General features: G+C 38.6%; 1 non-coding gene and 1 pseudogene across 1 annotated transcript; one reads left to right on the forward strand and one right to left on the reverse strand.

The window, feature by feature from the left end:
* Nucleotides 1-5871: 5871 nt before the first annotated feature.
* LOC112090020 lies at nucleotides 5872-5978 on the forward strand. Its single transcript, XR_002901379.1, has one exon. It is a non-coding gene; the product is annotated as a small nucleolar RNA R71 (small nucleolar RNA).
* Nucleotides 5979-9273: 3295 nt separating this feature from the next.
* On the reverse strand, nucleotides 9274-18144 carry LOC112089830 (annotated as a pseudogene).
* Nucleotides 18145-21787: the final 3643 nt, after the last annotated feature.

The following is a 21787-nucleotide window of genomic DNA, read 5'->3' on the forward strand; positions in this document are numbered from 1 at the left end:
ACGTTTATCATGTTTGAGTAGTTTTATTGTTGGGTCAAAGGGATTTTCGATGGGGATATATATGTTAGATGAGGATTCCATGAGCTATTGAAGCCGAATCCTAGAACTTTTTCATCTGAATTTACTTTTAATGCATGAGAGTAGCGTCATGAACTACAATCTGATTCAGATGCTTGGTGAAACGAAAGTGTTCATCCGGTGTCAGATCTAGTTTGGGAGAGCAAAACAAACATAGGAATGAAAAGCTACCTATGTGCAATTTGTGAATGCTGACGAGTCTTAAACATATTGCAATATTTTCTTTTCTAGGGCCAGAGTGGAAACCTACTGGTCAGGGTTGAGAGAGATATTTGTCTATGATCACGACAGTGGCATATTCATATGTCCGTGACTCTAGTTTGAAAATTTTTAGCTAGGATCTTATTAAATTTAATCTTTAGCAATGTTTTGAATCGTTCATACCCCGGAGAAAACTTACCTGAAACCCATCGCCTCTTTTCTATTGATTTTCACAGATTTTATTTCAAGCTTCAGTACATCATTTTTATTCTCTTAATCGATTTTTATTTAAGCAATTAGGTTTAACCGTTTTTCTCGTTTTTAGTCTATTTTAATCATCCGTATTACCGGTGTAGAGAGCCTACTCGCCGCCGAAAAGATCCTTATGGTCCTCCTCCGACCTATTTCGAGCCACACGCCTACCATCCTCCACCGCAGAACCCTAATCAGCAAGAGGACGTCTCGAAGGAATGATAAACCAGTTCCTTGTTCAGAAAATCCTCACCGAAAACACCCTGCTCAAGAGAAATGATTCAATTTCTGAAGAGTTCAACATAAAGTTTGATGATCTGGCCAATCATTTACGAGTTCTGGAAGAACAAATCCACAAAGACGCACAAACACTAGTCGGGATGATCAATCAAGTCGCAGCAGAGCAGACAAGGCAATGGTACGATATCATACAGAACTCAAGTGATATTGTTGAATCAAAAACAGAGATCAAAGAAGTTGGAGAATTCGCCTCCTGGTATAGAGAAAAGACAGACGAAGAGTTGCAAGAAATCGAGTACAGGCTTAACAAACTCGAGCTCAAGGCACGAGAGATTGATGCGAGAATGGGACAGGTGCCCAACATTGAGCCAATTGTGAGATTTTTGAAGAAATCTCCCAAAGATCCTGATGAAGATGCACAACAACACCCTGGTATTAATTCAGATGATGGTAGTTTACCAAAGAAAGAAGCTGAAGAGGTGAACACCAACTACAAGAAGGAAGAAGCACGGAGCCGCGGGTCCGTAAACTCTGACCGCGGCCAATACCCCTTTTCCCGCGGTCGCGAGGCCTCTGACCGCGGGGATTGGTCATTCAGATTCACCTCTGGGATTTGAAAGAAAGAATGTGCACCTTCTAGCCCAACCTCAACCTCCAGCATCTAAAAAAGAAACTCAGGAAGAAAAAAACCAGGTTTCAGATGAAGAAACAGATTGGCAGAAATCATTACCTTGTATGATAGCAATGGAATATGTTGAGGATTCAGCTGACTCTTCAATCTACGAAGACCCGATACGCAGCAAGATAGAGATGCCATACATCGATTCAATCATTGAATACGACGCTGCAGCTTTCTTTTGTGAGTCCTATTCTGCGTTTGAAACACCAGCCAACACTTACAAGGATAGAAAAGTTCGAACTCTCCATAAAGTCAAGACTAAAGGTCAGTTTCTCATCTCTTGTTCCATTAGAGGAGAAATGTTTAACAATATACTTTGTGATTCTAGAGCTTGTCTCAACATGATGTTTAAGGCAATTTCTTTGAGACTTGGTATTAAGCACTTGCGCTGGACTAGAGCGAAGATTAGTCTAGCTGATGATTCCAATGCAATACCTAAAGGAATAGCCCACGACATTCTTTTGAGAATAGGAGATTGCATTGTGCCTGTCGACTTCTACATTGTCGAAACAAGAGATGCAACACATCCAGTGATTCTCAGATGGTCTTTCTAGCAAATTCCGGAGCTATAATGGACTGGCCAAACCGGAGAATTTCATTTGCTAATATAGACAAAGATGTCTTCACAGAAGCTGTCTCATACAACAGCAAAACAGAAAAACGTTCTGCAGCAGAAGAGTTTGAAGAAGAACTTTGGAGTGATGAAGAACCTGCTAGGCAAAGCAAGGAGATTTCGAAAAAGACTTGTCTTAGGACAAAGTCTTCTTCATTGGACTAAGCCACGTCATAGACCAAAGTCGAGCTAAACGACTTAAAACAGAAGCGCTTAATGGGAGGCGACCCATTTAGGTATTATTTTCTTTAGGATTTTTCTTTCTTTTTCTATCGATATTTTTCTTTTTCTTAATTTCAGGTGTTTTTTATAAAACAAAAAAGCCAAAAAATCAAAAAACCAAAAAAACCAAAAAAGAAGGATGGTCCCTGACTGCTCGGCCCATCAGGAACCAAGGAGAAGCAGGCACATGTCGCATTTAAGCCCCCGCGGTCGCATGCTTTCGGACCGCGGGAAACACCATTTCGACCACGGCCACGTCTTTCTGACCGCAGCCGGACAACAGTTTACCGCGGTCGTATGACCTTTGACCGAGGCAAATGGTCATTCAGATGATACCCGACCCCAAACCACCCACTTCACCTCATTCCACCTCACCAAGCCCCATTCCACCTCATTCATCACTTCTTACACCTTCCATCACCACCTATCAGCTTTCCAAACCTTTCCGAATGGATCCTGTCTATCTCCACCAGCATCCCGGATCCAGGTACGTTCTCTTTGTCTTACAAAATTCGATTATCTATGCATTTTTCTTATCCAATCTCGACTTGCTTCACACTGAGGACAGTGTGATTTAAGTCTAGGGGAGGATTTCATCCCTTTCTAACCACTTTTCTTTCATGTGTCTTGCATTATCTATACTTTTTGCATTTTCCTTAAAGTTGTTCAAAAACGGTTTTCAAAACAAAATACGTTTCAAAGGGAATGGTGAACATGAATCCATGATAATTGACTGTGTGCTTTTAGACTGTTCTTAGTGACATGCTCATTCATGATTTAGGACTAGACTGGGCGGTAGCTAAGCACATTTGAAACAAAGTACCCCAGAGGAATTTGAATGATTTCGATTTAGATGAAGGAATATACTAGCTCTGTTTTATTTGGACTTAACTTGGACTTAATACTCTCATTAAAGCATTAGACCAGGGAAACGAATCATACATTCAGGACTCCTTTACCCTTTTACCACTCTCTGTTGATCCTAAATGGCTAGTTCATCTTTAGCTAGTTCCCCACCTTAACCAAGCCTCTTTCAAACCACATGCATTCTTGTTTTCTATTGTCTTATATGCAGATATGTGCAAAAACGTTGGAGAAAAAGAGGAACAAAGCAGTTTTCAGTCACCAAAGACAGAGACCTGCGATTTTGCTGGCAAACTTCCCGGAATGATTCAAAACATGAGGAAGCTCAGTTTGCCTTAGAAAAATCTCAAATTTTGGTACAATCTCGTCCTCTAGTCTCTCTCTCTCTTTAAAAGGCATTTCCTCTTTTCAAATTCAAAAAAAAAATAATAATCCAAAAATAGGAAAGGAAAGGAAATAAAAGCCTTAGAGAGTCTAGAGCGGTCGAATTTTAAGTCCAAAGGCAACTAAAGTTCTATTTTATGGAGTTTTGGAGATCATTTTTCTGATTCTCGGAAAGAATTTAAGTTCGGGGAAATAGCTGTTCACAACAAAGGAGGAAAGATTATGCAACAACATCAGATAAGAAGAAGAGACTGAAAATTGCGGTCATCAATAGGTTCTTATCTCTCTTGCGGTTTTGCATAATATCTTGCATCCTCCAGATTCATCAGGTAACCCGAAACACTTTAACTCCACCACTTAAACAGCCCTTTAATGCCAAACGCCGTCTACCCTAGATAAGGTCTTTGATGAGAACTCACTTTTGCACTTAATGAATGTAGAGAGCTAGTTGTCTATAATCAAGATTTAGGTTATTTAAGTTTTGCATGACAGATAAAATGGACTAGTATCTTTTGTGTCTTGGTGAGAATTTTCTAGACTAAGTTGTGGATTGATGCACGATCTATGGTCCTAGTTTAGGAGTTCATGTCTCTGAGATTTGTGCATTTCCTATTTTTGTTTTCACTTAACCAGTTTAAACTTTTGCGTTGTTTGGGGACAAACAAAGGTTTAAGTTTGGGGGAGTTGATAACACCATATTTTGACCAATTTTATGGATCGTTTTGAAATACTTTTCCTATGTTTTTTATTGCTTTCAAATACTTTTATTATGTTTTTCTAGTATTTGTAGTTCTAAGACTCTTTTAAGGAAACTTAGGGAAAAACTTAACAAAATGGATAGAAGACCAGATTTTCCGCTCAGAGTCAAATTGTCAGAAGTTCACCCCTGATTGAAGGCCTTCTCACCGTCTGATCCAGCTCAAATTTGGAGATCTCAAAGATGGAAGTATCAGTTTTCCAGCACACTTTACAGCTTGGCAATCCAATAGTTTAATCAAAGGTTACGCAAAGAGTAAGATGTCCCGTAAACCAGCCGGCAAGCATTTTCACCCGCGGCCAACAACCATTTCACCACGGTCAGAAGCTACCCGACCGCGGCCAAGCATCCATTCCCCACGGCCACGTCCCTTCCGACCGCGGCCATCCACCTCCGAGTTAGAAGGCCCATTTCTAAAGCCCAAATCATTTTCTCAGCCTTAATTCCGGAACCCTAGACACCATAGAGCATTGGAGACTATAAATACTTATCATTTAGGTCGTTTTTAAGAGAGACTAAATACTTTAGAAAAGATTCAACTTTAAGCTTTTGTTTTAGGTTTAGGGAGAGAGAGATCTATCTCTTGAACCCTTTTTTGTTTCATCTTCAATTTCGATTATTGCTCTATTTTTTAATACTATGTTTTTGATTTCGTTTATCATGTCTGAGTAATTTTATTGTTGGGTCAACGGGATTTTTGATGGGGAATATATGTTCAATAAGGATTTCATGAGCTATTGAAGCCGAATACTAGAACTTGTTGATCCGGTGTCAGATCTAGTTTGGGAGAGCAAAACAAACATAGGAATAGAAACCTACCTATGAGCGATTTGTGAATGCTGACGAGTATTAAACATATTGCATCTTTTCTTTTCCAGGGCCAGAGTGGAAACGTACCGGGCAGGGTTGAGAGAGATAGTTGTCTATGATCACGACAGTGGCATATTCATACGTCCGTGACTTTTCAAAAAGTTTAAGCTAAGATCTTATCAAATTTGCTCTCTAGCAATGTTTTGAATCATTCATACCTCGGAGAAAACTTCAATTAAACTCAGTGGCTTCTTTCTATTGATTTACATCGAATTTATTTCAAGCTTTAGTTCATCATTTTCATTCTCTTAATCAATATTCATTTAAGCAATTAGGTTTAGCCATTTTTCTCGTTTCTAGTCGATTTTATTAAGTTTAGTTATTAGGTCATTTTAGTTCCTGTATTTTCTCGTTAAGATTAGTTTTTACGTTTTAAAGAAACCACCAAAACCCTTACAAAAATTGTCTGGTTCTAGACTTCCTTACTTTATATTGCTTTTGAAGGCTTTTGCAGGAAAGATTGTCCTTCCCTGTATATTCGATCCCTAAGTACTACAATCGATCAGCTGTGAACTTGCGGCTATTGATTTCATTGAGGGTAAAACTTGACAACCCTCAACGCAGCTCATCATTGTGCAAGATTCTCAACCAATTCCATAGCATCAAGTACCTCTTTAGCTAAGAAGTTTCCATTGGAAGCAGTATTCAACAAGAGTATGATCTTTGGGAAGGAGCCTTTATAGAGAGTACTAAGCAGTTGTGTAATCTGAGAAGTCATGATGTGGACAATGCACACTTTAGCTTTTGAACCACTCTCATTCCTTAGAAAATGACTCATGGTTCTTTTGTGTGAAACTTGAAATCTCATTCCTCAGTCTTCCAGTTCTTGAAGAAGAGGAAAAATTTGCTAAAAAGGCCTTCTTGAACTGGTCCCAAGCAGTTATTGAACTATGAGGAAGGTTTCTCTCCCACTGGAGGGCCTTGTTTCCAAGTGAAAAAGGAAAGAGCTTTAACTTGAAGCAATCCTCAGACACATCATTCATTTTAGTAAGACAACATATTCTATCAAATTGGTCTAAATGGTCAAGTTGATCTTCCATGGCTAAGCCATGAAACTTATTGCTTTGAACCATGTTGATTAGATCTGACTTGAACTCTAAGTTATTGTTTTCAACAGAAGAAAGCTTGAATCTCTTTTCTGTTCCCATGTGCATTGGCTGCAGCTCTTGCACCTACCAAGTTGGCAGCTCTTAGTGGGTGTATAGGACCTCTCTGCACCCTAGCAGCTTATTCCTCTTGTTGCACATTGGCCTGATGCCCAGCAGCACTATCTTGGTTCTGATTTTCCATGCCCATACGGTCAAGATGCTCAGCTCTTTCTCTTTCTCTTTTTTGGCTCTGTTTGTAACCTGATCAATGTTTTCTATCAGTAGAAGCAGGTTGATTGCTCATCTGCTTCTCAAATTCATACACCTGAATACATGAAAAACAAGTTCAAACAAAACATATGAGAGTGTTTAAAAAAGTAAATCTTAATCCCTAAAAGAATCTAAATCTAACTAAATAGAGCTATTCTCATTTGGCAAACGGCGCCAAGCTGATTAAGAGATTTTTTCAATCAATGGTCAATTAACCTCTTAAGCATGTCATTGTAATACTTGAGGTGTCAATCCAAATGGAATAGAAGAAAATTCTAAATCCAAGTTAACAGTTAAGAGTTTTGAATTGAAACTGACAACCTAAATGAAAGCAACAAGTAAGCAAGCAATTAAAAACTAATTAAGAACTAGCAACTTAAACAAAGATTAAAGCAATATAGCAAAACAGAGTAATTAAAAACAGAGTATAACAGAGAAATTAACTAAGCAAGATTAACAATGATCCTTGGGTGGGATCATTGACTTTGGGTGACTTCTAAGTTGATCTATGATGTCCAGAAAAATCAATACTTGCTAAACCTTAGGTCTAGATCACTAATTAAGACTAATCCATTTTCATAGCACTAATTACTTGATTAATTACTTAATCAAAAAAATTATTTGTGAAAAATAATAATTAACAAGCATTATTAACAAGATCAAACAACTAGAATGCTCTTTAAACATCTAATCTCATAAGTTAAAAAAGAAAATCCTCTATTTAGCTCTTTGGTGAAATTATATCTATTTAACTCTTTGGTGTTTGATGAAATTTCCTAAGGTCTAAATTAACTTTCTCAAGCTAATCAAGCATTAAGAACTCTAACTACTCAAGGAAAATAAGCATCTATGCCCTAAATCCCATAGATCAAACCTAAAAGCACCCTAATCTACCTCACCCATAAATTCAAAAGAAAACTGCTCACAACTCATGTTGAAACCCAGAAAATCTACAAAAATCAAGGTTTGCATTATGTTTATGAGATAAAGGAAGAGAGATTGGAGGTAAAATGATACTAATGCATTCAAACTAAAAGAATCTGTTTACAAAATCTTGTTTCCCCAAAAGGAAGTGTTTCTGAAAGAGAAAAACAAGATATGATAAGAAATTCGGTCAAAAAATATAGATAGAAGGCTGGGTCGAACCCGATTAACCTGGAATAAACTGGGTACTGACCCAGCCTTGGCTGGATCTGGGAGTGATCAATCGACCTGTCCACTCTGAGGACGGGGACGTTTTGGTGGTGAACCTCGGCTTAAGCAGTCCGAGGGAGTTGGTCGAGGGTTCTTCAGGTCTTCAGTATGGTCATCCTCAAGGAGAGCACTCCAAGAGAGTTAAGTCGAGGAACTTTCGGGCATGAGCCTCAGCCAGGCTTGTTCGAAGGATGGAAGGTCGAACCTTGGACATTTTCATGCTAAATTTGTTGCATCACCTGAACCTGAGTGGAATGACTTAAAACAACCTTTAGAGGAAAGCTAACTCAATTATCTAAAGCTAAATCGGAATGGAAGCTCTTCGTCTGGCCCAATCTTTGAGACACTTCAAGTGGCTTTGGGGATACCACTCCGAGGGAGTTGGCCGAGGGTTTCTCAAGAATGAGCCTCGACCTGAGCAGTCCAAGGTCGTTTGGTCGAGCCTCGACCTGAGCAGTCCAAGGTCGTTTGGTCGAGACATTCCTTGCTTCTTCAATTATCTTCTAAGTCGACTCGAAGTGTCCCAATTGCATCTCCACTGATCCAAACCAATCCTCCAAGCTTGGCCAAGTCCGCATTGCTTCCTAAGTGCCTAGAAAGCACTTCAAAACATGCAAGACTCTCTTGGACATTATCTAAAACATCGTAGACTATATGAATGTAAAACTTAGTGAAAACCATAAGAATGCATGCAAAATTTCCAAAATGCTAAGTAAAATGCATGCTTAAATAGGCTAAAATATGACTACATCTGTATTAGAGCTTAAACATTTCTATTCTGGTGTTTTCTATTCCTTTGCTCTTGTTTTTGTTTTGTTTTTGGAATAATTTTATATAAAAAAACGAAAGAAAAGAATTATTTTTTGATTATTTGCTTTTTGTCCATCATAAACTAAAAACCTATAAAACTGTTTTTTTCTGTTATTTTCTTCTCATAAATCCAGAAAACCCATAAAAAGTTTTTTATTTTCACAATTTTTATGTTTCATATTCTTAACTAAAAAAAAAAATAGAGATTTTTTTGATTTTTTGTTTGCTTGTTTATTTTACTTTGTTTCCAATCAAACTTTGACCTAGTTTTTTGTGAAAAAGTTTTTAGGTGATTGATCACAACGTGCAAGACGCTGTGATACAACTTCTCCAAGCCATGAGATAAGATATGAATGCCATGAAGGATGAAATAAGAACCGTGAAGGCTGGTATGAATAACATGGAGGCCAATCTAGAAGGTAGTATAGATTGTATTCAGCAGAAACCACGCCGTTAGAGATCTCAGTAACCCTCAACCAGCTGCAACAACACCACTCAATCATGATCCTCAAACCACAGCAGTCAGAACCACGAACCGAGGAGAAAATCAAAACAATGTTGCACCTGATCTGGGGGAACTACAATAACAACCAAGACATGACCCCATCCATGGTAACAGAATCAGATAATAAGATCCCAATAAAGCCATCAATGAAATCAAGCACACTCCACCGACCTTTGCAGGAAAGGTAGATTCTGATACATACTTGGAATAGGAACAAAAAATGGAGCACATCTTCGATTACTATGGCTACAATGAACAAATGATTCTAGCAATATGCCCAATTTTACCGAGTACAGCAGTTGTCCCATGGAAGTTCTTATAATTTATCAGCTTTGCGAGCCCAAAATCTCCAAGCACAGCTTCAAACTCTTCATCTAACAATATGTTCGCAGCTTTCACGTCCTGGTGAATGCTTTTTTAGTCACAATGGTCATGTAAATACGCAAGCCCCTTGCTGCTCCCAGTCCAATATGCTTTCTTTTTAGGGAATTAAGTGCTGGATTGCATTCAGGACGTTCTAAGTAAAGTTTGACACTTGAGATTAAGAAAATACTTTTATTGCTTTAAGAAAATAACTCAAAATTTAAAGCTCTCAAATTCTCTCTATAATCTTATGAGAATGCCACACTTTGACACCTTCATATATATAGAAAATTATTTCCTAAAACCTAAACCAATTAGAAATACAAATTTCTTTTTGCTTAGATAACTCCTAGGTATATTTAGATAACTCCTAAATATAACTATTCCTAATTGATTTAGGAGACTTGCTGCTCAAGCTTTCTTCAAGCTTACTCCAACATTCTCCCCTTTAAGCTTGAAGTCACTTCTTGACACTTCTTGAGCTCCTATGAGATCTCTCATCTCTTTAAATTTGATCCTTCCAAGTGCCTTAGTTAAAATGTCAGCCTTCTACTTTGTTCGAGGAACATGTTCGACCAGCACTTGCTCATTCTCTACACAATCTCTTATGAAATAATATCTCCTGTGTATGTGATTACTTCGTCCATGAAAAACTGGGTTCTTAGTAAGCAATATTGCAGATTTGTTATCTATGCGAACTGTCACCTTTTCACACTCTGTTCCAGTGACTTCTCCAAGTAGCTCTTGCAGCCAGATCGCTTTTTTTGCCGCCTCTATGCCAGATATAAACTCAGTTTCGCAGGAGGATAATGCCACTGTTTTTTTTCTTGTGCAAACACCATGTTATATAGGGCAGTCATTTAGGTAGAAGATGTGACCGCTGCGCTTTTTCCATCATCGGTGTCAACATTGTCGCTGCTATCACTATAGCCCACTAAACCTGTTCCTTTTGCTCAAACGAACCTGAATCCTAGTGACACGGTACCTCACAAATACCTTAGGACCTGCTTTAACGCTGCTTCATGAGACTAAGATTTCGATAGGCATCCATATCGATTAAGATTTCTAAGTTTCTAGACCATATTCTGGATCTCATCTCTTCTAAGTTGTTCCTATTGCATGAGAGTTACCTATAGAGAAGATGTGAACAGACGAATTCAATGTCTAATGCATGATCTTATTTCTGGCATGAGAGTGAGAGTTATTTGTCAGATCTGAGTGATTAGTTGATTAATATAGCGAGAGTTGGTTAATCATACATATGTGTATTCTAGTTCCATGCAGATCCCAGAAACAGATGGAGATAAATCGTCCGGAAGCTAATTGGAAATGCCACCAAACATCGATTACGGTAAACCGGAGAAGTCTAAATTGCCACCTATGAGTTTAGAGTCTATTGTTTGAGTCGATATGCTTGAGATATTCTTTTAACAATTCATATGCATTGCATCTTATTTCTCGTGAATATTAGATTAGGTTTAGTTTAGGATTCTTATCCAAAAACCCCAAATCCCATGAGTTTGTGACTTTGCTTACTTTCCCAGTTTGTTGTTTCTAGCAGATTAGACATCCTCCCTGTGGATCGACACCCTTAGTCATACAACGTATATCTGTGCACTTGCAGACACTAGGGTTTTATAAATTTAAAATTTTTTGAGGATCAACGGGCTTATTAAAAAAACCCTAGGCCCGCAAGCCCATGATCTGTTCGAAAGGTTTTGATGGTGGTAACTGTTTCTTGCTCAACAGATGCTTTAGGTTTATCAAAGGCTTCGCTCTTCTCCTTCAGCAATATTAACCATATATAGCAAGAGTGGTCATCGATCAGCACAAGGATATACCTGTTCCTTGTAGCTGGTTGAGGCGTAATAGGTCGACAAAGGTATCCATGTATGAGTCACGTATTTTTGCAGCTCGGTATGCTGTCGCTTGAGGGAACACTTGTCTTGTTTGCTTACCAAGTAATCACGAAGGACAAGTCTCCTTTTCAACGGAAAGACTAGGTATTCCTGTGACAAGTTGCTTCTTTATCATCTTCTTCATTGTTTCGGAATTAATATGTCCAAGTCTTGCATGCCGTTTAGTCGAATCACTAAAATTCTCAAGCTAGTAGCTTGCCATCACGATCGTATAAGGTTAGATGATCCCCTTTCATTCTAACGTCACATCCTGACTCTGTAGCCTGACCCGAGGCTTATGATGTTGCTCTTCAAATCCGGGATGAAATAAACATCAGCTAAGACCTTTCGATCACCACTCTTGCTTATAAAACGAATAGACCCTTTTCCTGTGATGTCAATGCGGGAGTTGTCCCCAAATCTCACTTGTCCTGTAACGTTTTCATTGAACTTTGAGAAATACTCCCAATTTCCTGTAGTATGATTGCTAGCTCCGTTATCTAGATACCAGATATTGTCTCCATCTGAGCATGTCTCGAACCTATTGGGTTCTACATTCTTCTCATTAAGATACACCACCTCGTGCATCATCAATTCCTCTGCCTTTATACTTTCATCTTCCTCATTCTCCTGTGCTTCTTGATGCTTAAGAAGTCTATCTGGACAAACGCATGCATAATGACCTGCTATATCACACCGGTAGCATATGCGTTTTCTTTCTCCAGTCTGTATCCTCCGTTTTGTTGGTTACTGTTGTTGCCGTAGTTCCCACGGCCTCTTCCTCGTCCATAGAAACAACCACCACGTCCTCTTCCTCTACCAGTTCCATAAGATTCTTGTGAGTCTGTGTTTGCATACATGAGTTTCCCTTGATCACTCTGCTGATCTTCTTCTTCTTCGTGAATCCTTTCCTCATATACTTTTAGTCTTCCCACAATATCTTCAAAGCTTGTGGTTTTAAGGTCGAGAACTTGTTTGAGTGCAGAAATGATGTGAATGTATCAACCTCTCGGTAGATTGTGAAGGAACTTCTTTACCAGTTTTGATTCTTCAATAGTTCTCCCAGAGCTGCTGATTTCCTTGAAAATTCAGAAAGCTTCTTTTACTCTATCAGCTCCCATATTCCTGGTTTTTATCACGTCCCATACAGCTTTTGAGGTGTCGAAGTTTCCAATTTGTATGGTTAATGTATCCGGTATGGATTGTAACAAAAGCGCTCGTGCCATATCATCTTTTTCACATTCTATTGTTCATGGATCGATGGCTTCCCACACTTTTTGTACCTTGAGTGCTACTTTCATCCGAATTGCGCAGACTGTGTTGTTTGTTGTATTTAGCATCAGCCATTATAAGCGAAGGACTACTTTCCTTAGACTTTGTGATCGGAACTAGATCACCCATATCATTGTATCAAATGATCTTCTTAGTTAGTCTCTTTGCTTAACCTTGAAGCTCTGATACCAAATAAAGTTTGTCACTTGAGATTAAGAAAACACTTTTATTGCTTTAAGAAAATAACTCAAAACGTAAATCTCTCAAACTCTCTCTATAATCTCATGAGAATGCCACACTTCAACACCTTCATATATATAGAGAATTATTTCCTAAAACCTAAACCAATTAGAAATACAAATTTCCTTTTCCTTAGATAACTCCTAAATATAACTATTCCTAATTGATTTATGAGACTTGCAGCTAAAGCTTTCTTCAAGCTTACTCCAACACTAAGCAAGAAAAGGAAAAATCAGAGACTTAACCAACTGCCCAAATTTCAAACCAGTAAAAACAAAACTATATTACAATCAGAAAGGTTTAAACCCACATATTGTATGTAATATGTAATCGAAAAAAAATGAAGAACAAATTATAAAAACTTGGCTTATAACAAAGAATTAGTTACCTCTTAAACAATAAAGGAACCCTTCCATTAGCCATGTAGGGATAAATGAGCAATCTTTCAGTTGGAGTCATGCAAAATCTACCAAGCGGAAGCAAGTCCCCTTCCCGGTTTTATTTGTCCCTTCGGCTGTGCATTCAGTAGAATTTTATACCATACCAAAGTAATGCATCGCATCATCCATGTAATCCATTTTTCCGCAAAGCCAAAACGTCTCATAATATTGTCAATGAAAAACTATTCGACCCTATCATAAGCTTTGCTCATGTCCATCTTAATTGCCAAGAAGTTTCCTTTGCATGATTTATTAGTATGCAATCCATGAAACATCTTATGGGATACTAGAATATTATCTGAAATAAATCGTCCTGTCACAAAAGCTGATTGTATTTCCGAAACCAAATCTGGTAACAATATTTTCAACCTTTGACACAAAACTTTTGATATTATATTATTAACCTACGTTACATAGGCCAATAGGCCATAACTCTGTCATCCTTGTAGGTCTCTCTGTTTTTGGTATAAACAGATGTTAGTCATATTCAATCTTTCATTGAAGCTTGTTGTTTCCAAGAAACCATTGACTAAACCTACAATATCTGTCTTGAAAATTAGCCATGTGCGTTGATAAAAGAGTGCTATCATTCCATCTGGTCCCAGAGCTTTCTGGGAACGCATCGCAAATAACGCATTACGTACTTCTTCCCCAGTAGCCCTAGCCGTGAGCATCGCATTACCGTTCTCTGAAATTAAAGTTTTTATCTTTCCTAGTGCTTCCTCAAAATCTGTCGGAGATGTCGACGTGAATAATTCATCAAAATACTTTACTGCCACCTGTTCAATCTCTTTTTCCGAAGTAACCTATGTACCAACCGTATTATGTAAACCAATGATTGGGTTTCCTGCTCTCCGTTGTTTAACTACTGCATGCTAAAATTTTGTATTCTTATCTACTGTCTTTGCCCATTGAGTTCAGCTTTTTTTGTTGCCAGAATACTTCCCCGTCGATATATGCTTCCTTTATTTTTTTTGTAACCTCAATTAATTCCTCCTCTGTTCTCGTATCGTTGGTCTGAATGATGTGATCATGAAAGCACCCGAGAAAACCCTTGTGTATTGTCCGACACAAATGAAGTCCAAGGTAAACTGTTTCAGCCCAAAGACCACTTGGACTACATTCTCACCTCGTCGAGAGACTGTCTCGACGAAGAACCAGTCCAGACAGAATTCAGATGAAGAGTTATTCAGTTTTCAAATCAAGTGAACTCGAGGTTACTCGATTTGGATCTACGCACATTCAATGGAGGATTTCGACCAAGCCAGAAGGAATCAAGTTATGAACAAAATTATTTTGGAATCTGGATCCAGCAGAGAAGCAAGGAGAATTTGAATCACATCAAAACGGGTTCAGGCTTGAAAGATATGAATTTTACAAATCAGTGGATCTGCTTCAGACCCACTTACGCGTCCGAGCAAAAGATCGAGCTCCAGAGCTCAACTCAAAAACGATCTCCACATGAAACCACTTGTAGAATCTCAATGGATCTTTTCTGGTTCCAACAAGCCCAGGATTAGGATAAATGGCTATCAGATCTCAGAGATAACCCCCCCCCATTTGCCTAAATGGGTTTATATGGTACTATACTTGATGATTTCTAGGCCTGTTTGGTTTGAGAGCTTGCAGACTTACGTTTGGCATCCAGGAGGCTTTTCTACTAAGCCCAAGGTGAAGAAATGACTCAGCCCATCTTGTTTCTGATTATCAGAATTCGTCCAAAAGAGTTAAAGAGACAAGAAGCTCAAGGGTTATTCAAAGAAGATCAAGAGTCATTCAACCTTTATTTAATATTTGTCTTTAATTTAGTCTAAGCTAATAATTCCGAGATTGCCTAGTTTTCTACACATTTCTAATCTATATAATCATGTAATCTCTAAGAGAAATAATCAGACTATCTTTTTTTTTTAAAACAAACTTCTTCTTTTGAGAGTGATTCGCACTTTTTGTTCTTTGTGAACAGTTTTTTGATCATTTGGAGGTTATCCTTTGATCAACCCGCGGTGAGTCATATCCGTGGTTCGATTGCCTGGTGAGTCATATCCAGACGATTACAAACTTGGCTTGTCTTGGTGTGTCATATCCAATGAGTCATTTCGGTAAATCAGGAGCCTTTTCGCAGCTACCTGTGTGACCATTCATTCCACATCCTTTGTTCTTTGAAGCCTTTTGGTTCATAAGAAGCAAAGCTTATCCTTTGCCAACTTCAGAGTGCCGATTCTTTGGGAGGATTTTATCATTAAGTATCAGAGAAACACTCTCTAGTTATGTATTTTATCATTCTATCCTTCTATCATTTTTATTTCATCTTTTCTTCTTCTACCCTTTCATCTACTTTTCTTTTAATTTCTAATTTTTTATTATTATTTATTTTCGTCATTTAAAAAAAAAAAAGAGAGAGAGAGAAAACAAAAAAAAAAACAAAAAGAAATAGAAAAAAATGTATTTTGGTCTGTTAAAAAAAGAAGATCCAAAAAGAAGAAAAACATATGTTTTTGGTCTATTGAAAGGAGGACACAAGAGAGAGATCCAAGAAGAGAAAAAGACCTACCGAGGAAGCCTAGAGATGTGGAGGCAGACAAATATCACATCCTTGATAGTTATTCTTCTCAAGAAAGCCAAAGGAGGCTTAGGCGTGAAAGAGAAGGCAGACATCATGACGATCTTGAAGATCTCAAGCTCCAAATTCCATCATTCTACGATAAAATTCATCTTGACAGGTACTTAAAGTGGGAAAGAAATTTAAATTCCCAACAATATTCAGAGTACAGCAAGGTGCAAGTTGCGGCTACTGGATTTTGTGGCCAAGCACTCTACTGGTGGTGTCTATTGAAAACCGCAAGGAGGCGTAAAGGAGAGTATCCAGTGGAGAAAGCAGTTATGAGAGGGAGGTTCATTCAAAGCCATCACCATCATAAGCTAAATCAGAAGCTAAGGAGTTCTTCTCAACCAACCTATGTAGCTAGATAATTTGATGCTAGACCAAAGGATCCGTACATCAAATCAACAGAGGCTACTACTTCAAAAGCTCGTGATATTAATTGTTTTAAGTGCCAAGGGAGATGACACTATGCAAGAATGCCCTAACAAGCAAAACGTGGTTCCTCTAGACAATAGAGTAATCATGACTGATGAAGAAGAGGAGACCGAGACCGCACCTGTGTTCGATGAATATGAAGAGCATGCGACAAAGGATGAACTACTGGTAGCAAATGAGCAAAGTAAAGCCGAGGAGCATAAGCAAAAGGAAATATGTAAAGATCAGTTGATACCTGATTCAGTGGATGATGAAGTCACGAAGGAGACTCTGATCTTAAGCGAATTTGGTAGCACGGATGATTCAGCTAAGATTTTGGATTTTGCAGGAACAAAGGACAAACTCGGAAGGTCATACTACTCAGTATCAAAAACATGGAGTCATATATTCCATGCTAATAAAGGAGAGTCCACCAGTCTTACGTCAACATTTCCCAACCCAAGGCTTTACAGTTTCGAGGACGAAACTTTTTCAAGATGAGGGGTCTGATGTGATCATGAAAGCACCCTAGAAAATCCTTCTGTATTGTCCGACACAAATGAAGTCCAAGGTAAACTATTTCAGCCCAAAGAAAACTTGGAATACATTCCTCACCCCGTCTAGAGACCGTCTCAAAGAAGAATCAGTTCATTACGAGTTCAGATGAAGAAGTTATTCGGTTTTCAAATTAGGTGAACTCGAAGTTACTTGATTTGGATCAACACGCGTTTAATGGAGGATTCCAACCAAGCCAGACCGAATCAAGTTATGAACCAAATTATTTTGGAATCTGGATCCATCAGAGAAACAGGGAGAATTTGAATCACATCAAAACGGGTTCAGACTTGAAAGATAAGAATTTTACAAATCAGTGGATCTGCTTCGGACCCAATTACGTGTCCGAGCCAAAGATCGAGCTCCAGGCTCAACTCATAAACGATCTCCACATAAAACAACTTGTAGAATCTTAATGGATCTTTTCTGGTTCCAACAAGCCCAGGATTAGGAGAAATGGCTATCAGATCTCAGAGATACACCCCATTTGCTTAAATAGGTCGACATGGTTCTATACTTGATGATTCATAGGCCTGTTTGGTTTGAGAGCTTTCAGACTTCTATTTGGCATCTAGGAGGCTTTTCTACTAAGCCCAAGGTGAATAAATGGCTCAGCCCATCTTGAAGTAGAGAGTCCTAAATGTGGAAGGATATGCATCATTTACTTGTTTTCTTATTCCTTTAGCTACACCAAAACTCTCCTACGAAGACCTTTATTTAATATTTGTCTTTAATTTAGTCTAAACTAATAATTCCGAGATTGCCTAGTTTTCTATACATTTCTACTCTATATAATCATGTTATCTGTAAGAGAAATAATCAAACTATCTTTTTTTATCAAACTTCTTCTTTTGAGAGTGATTCTCACTTTTTGTTCCTTGTGAACATTTTTTTTATCATTTGGATCATCTCGACCTCGGTTTGGAAATGTAGTTCCCCACCCTAGGTACGTTCTTCTTTTAGCCTTTTCACAGCCACTAGAGCCACTGCTTGATCGTCCTTTATACACTCTACCAAAACCACCTCTACACAATACATTTTTGTTGCTAAAGTTATCTGTAGTACGCAAGGAAAACATAAAGCTTAAATGAGAAAAGAGATGAAGATATATAGCTGAATAACCAGATACATTAAAAAAGTGATCGTGTGGTTTACTTCTCAGCCATAAAGCAAGTGAAATTGCTGGACCAGCAAATACAACTTCACCTAAAGCAACTCTGATTCAATTGTTGCAGTCATTTGCTTCCCTAAGAGTATAAGTTTTCTTAATACAAAACTCATTCAAAATTACGTGTTACAGTAAAGAGACTCTAGGGGAAATTTGTTGATTCATCAACCAAAAAATTTTCAGATTAAAGAGCTTCAAAAGTGTCAAGTCGATCTTCGTATCCTACATTACTCACAAATTATTCATGAACACTATTTATTTAACAGTGTCCATTTACCCTTTTTCTACTTAAGCAAGTTCATACTTGGTTCATACCTTTTATTTTCTTTTCAGCAATGTCAAAGCTACCAAGCTGTCAACATTCACCTCTGTGTTCAACGCTCACTAATGGAAAGTGATATCAATCATAGTAAAGACACGCTTTTTTCCATTAGAAGATTTACAATCCTAATCGACCAAAGACGCAAATATGTGAGTGATGTGAAGGGAAATATTTGGTGAAATACAACGTTGGATTACAAAGGAACTTGAGGATTTTAATATGGAGCTCCTCCCACTTTTATTTTGTGAACGATCACTAAATATTTGTTGATCTCTTCCATTTTTTACCCATTCTATATATAGTCCCCTTCTAGTGGTGACAAGGTAAACAGTTAAGAAAGTAAGAGTTTTTCATAGTGATTTTTTTGACATCTCACAGTGTTATAAGATAAAGAGTTAAATCAACCTAAAAGCTCAATCATCTGACTCCACATATCAAAAATTACATGCTAAACTAAAATGCATGCAGCCAAACACTAAATATAAGACACTGAATTATGTAAAAGAACCAACAAGAAACAGACATAATAGAATTAAAGGCATAACATGGAAATGATAAACAATATGTTATTGTATATTTTTATCATGATCAATCAGCCAAAAATTTTAACTATTTAAAATTAATAAATATTTATTTACGATAATATAAACAAGAGGGTTAGATTTAGAATAATTATAACAACTGACCATCCCGCCACGAGTATTTACAGAAATGACCAAGGGTATAATTCGACATTATTCCTTTTTTGTGCAACCGAGCCATCGTTTAAAAAAGACCACTTTACTTTTTATTTATCAGCACAGATACTATTCACTGTCTGGAAACAAACAAAGAGCCCTCGAACTGAAGATGGAACCATCCTTACCGGAGAGGATTTTTGCCACCGGCGAAGAACCCATCGACGAGAGGATTAACTGCTATCACAAATCCAAGGCCATCAACAACATCCTTAGCGCCTTGGACGATGAGGAGAGAGATTTTCTGAATAAATCCCCATTTGGGAAACTTATTGCGATGGCGGAGAAGCCTGCACTTTCCGACAGTTTCGGTCACTTTATCATCACACGGCTGCTTAAGGTTCGTAAGAAATACGAAATCTGGATTCTGTTTGCCAGTAAACCAGTTAGGATTTCCCTTAGGGAATTTGCGATAGTTACCGGTTTACCGTGCGGAAAATATCTAAGAAAGCAAAAAAAAAAAGAAAAAGAGGAACCCTGGTCGTGAGAAACCCTATTGGCCCGATTTGTTTGGAAATTTAAAATCTTGCAGCATCGACTTGACCGTTAAGATGTTGAAAAAGAAGACCGTCGTCAACCGTGAAACCAGGTTGAAATACGCCTGCCTCACTATCACCGGAGCAGTCTTATGCCCCACAAACCACAGGTCCAAAATAGTCTTTGAACACGTGGAGCTGATCAGAAGCATCGAAGAGTTTTCGCTCATCCGTAGGGCATAGTGGGGTTCGAGATGTTGATGTCCAGCATTAAATCTAAAGATGAAGTTGCTCACGCTCAAAGTACGGTAGCCGTTAAACGGTTTTTTCACGCGATACAGCTCGTATTGGTGGATGCATGTCCATCATTAACGGAGGTTGTTCAGTTGAACGAGTCTTCGTCTGAATCTGAAACCAAGGCAGAAGACGAGCATGGAGAGTCGGAGGATGCCGCAGCGCCTAACTTGCCGGAGAACCCAAATACCGATCAAAATTTTGACGGTGAGAGTGATAGAAATGCACCAGTTAGCGGCACGAAAGGCCTCGGCGACCATCAGACTTAGCCCAAGTCACGCTAGAGACATCGACGAGGAATGCAAGGTATCACCACTAACTCTAACATATTTAGTAGGTAACAATTCATGTTATAGCCGTCAACAATCACGTTAACACACTAACAATAATATTATCGGTTAACATGAAAAATAGGTCTCTGTTTTAAGCCTTATCCCCGACGATACAGATGCTGGTATGGAGGTTTAAGACTTTAGCTGGTCCAAAGAGGAAAAAGATCCCAGGGTTGATTATATGCTAGACCTTATTGGGAGGACTTCGAATTCCGCAAACACATGTTTAAGCGTGGGTTGACCCAGGCCGAGTTGGCGAAGATGCGACTCGAGAGGAAAGAAATCAGGGAGCAGAAGGAGAGGGAGAAAGAGAGAGCCCAGGAAAATTTCGCCACTACCGGCGCGAATGCTCCATACTCTGCAGTACCTGGAAATTTTGCTGAATTATTGTCGGCAGCTGTGAAGGCGGAATTGAGCCCTTTTGAGCTTAAGATGTCAACCGCTATTGACAAAATCTCGACAATTGAATCAAATTTGTCCATTCTTGGCACGTCTGTGACGGCTGCTATAGAACAGAAGTTCACAGCAATGCAGGAGCAAGTAATTACCAACATTCTCGATTTTTTGGGCAAATCTATATCCAGCATTAACAGGCCTGATTCTCCGAGAGAGAGATCCACGGCCCGTGAAAACGAGAAGAGGACTGACAATGGTCTTCAGACAGGTGCTAGGAGTGGTACAAACCAGGCACAAGAACAGGCTATAGCCGATGCAGCTATCAACGAAGCCATTGCAATGGCTTCCAATATCAATGTCGATCTACCTGACGATGTTCAGCAGCAGGTCGGCAAAGGATTGGTTGCCTTTAGTTCAGAGGTTGGCGAAAGTAACGACATCCAGCTGGAGGGACAAGTAAGTTTTAAGTATTTTTGGTAAGAATATAGTGGCCTAACAAATACGTTAAACTATCTTCTATATGAGATGCACCTATACTTGCTAGTGTAGTGTTCTAACATATTTGTTAGGTGGCCTAAGTTTTAGGTTAACAGTTTTGGAGATGTTTTTGTGGTTATGTTTGTGTTTACCTTCCGATGTTGTTGTGTGACCAAGATGATGCTGGTACAGGCGATGGAGATGGCGGCGATCTTGCTCCTGATAATGGGGATGAAGGGGAATTCCCTCGGCCCTGGTGCAGTTTAACGATTTCCATGTGAACCCCAAGTGGGTATCATGCACCCTTGGTAGCCACCCGTTTATATGCCCCCCCTTATGAACAGCCTGCGTATTTTACAAAGTTTGCTCGGTTGCATGGTATGTTGCAGAATTATCGGTTAGGCTTCCTTTGTAGATAGTTTTTTTTTTTTGACATTTCAAAGAATGTTTGATGATATGTTTTCTATTATGATCAGGCTAATCAACCTTGGCAGAGGCATCTCTGTTAACAACAAGGAAGTACTTGAAATCGCCGATAGGACAAAGCCTATGATGCCCAAGGTATTCTATTTCATCACACGTACATATCACTTCTTTAAATCCTTATGATGACTACCATTTTTATTAAAGATCTTACTTTATATTTAGACACTAATATTTTTAAATACATCTCTAACTTGATTATTTTAAGTTTATAGTCCATATTATTTTGCACGCTTACGGTTTTTTGCATTATGTAGATGATGGACGTTCTACTCTTATACGCCCGCACAG

This window comes from Eutrema salsugineum, unplaced genomic scaffold, assembly GCF_000478725.1.
Source record: "Eutrema salsugineum unplaced genomic scaffold, Eutsalg1_0 scaffold_11, whole genome shotgun sequence".
NCBI lineage: Eukaryota > Viridiplantae > Streptophyta > Magnoliopsida > Brassicales > Brassicaceae > Eutrema > Eutrema salsugineum.